This window comes from Cynara cardunculus (assembly GCF_001531365.2).
Source record: "Cynara cardunculus var. scolymus isolate 2C chromosome LG 12, CcrdV1, whole genome shotgun sequence".
NCBI classification, from domain to species: Eukaryota; Viridiplantae; Streptophyta; class Magnoliopsida; order Asterales; family Asteraceae; genus Cynara; species Cynara cardunculus.
The window spans coordinates 28,104,589-28,105,222 of NC_037539.1; positions in this window are offsets into that span (position 1 = coordinate 28,104,589).

The following is a 634-nucleotide window of genomic DNA, read 5'->3' on the forward strand; positions in this document are numbered from 1 at the left end:
CTCTCTCGCGGTTACACCGCCATTTCATCTCTCTCGCGGTTACACCGTCATCTCTCTCGCGGTTACACCGCCATCTCTCTCGCGGTTACACCGCCCCATCTCTCTCGCGGTTACACCGCCATTTCATTTTAAAAATATTTCAAAAATTAACTCTTTATCCGGACTTAGAGTCCGGTCAATACTGTCCGGATTAGAAGTCCGGTCAAAACACTTTGAAAATAAATTAACATCTTTGTCCGGATTACAAATCCGGACAATACATCACTTATAACGTTATCCGGTTTAAAATAAACCGGACGATACACCGCACAACCTTTGACCGGTTTAGAGTATACCAGACAATACATCACACAACCTTTGATCGGTTTAGAGTATACCGGTCACCACTTGAACGGTTTAGACGATACCCGGTCATCACTTGACCGGTTTAGATGATATCCGATCATCACTTGACCGGTTTAGATGATATCCGGTCAAGGTATGAGCGGTTTTCTTATCCGGATATCAGTTCGGATAACCCTTGAACGGTTTAGACAAGAATCCATACAAAATGCTATAGAATTCATAATAACCAGTTTTAAATGCTTATCAAACTGTATGTAAGCAGTTCATATCCAAAGCTCTTAATACACTC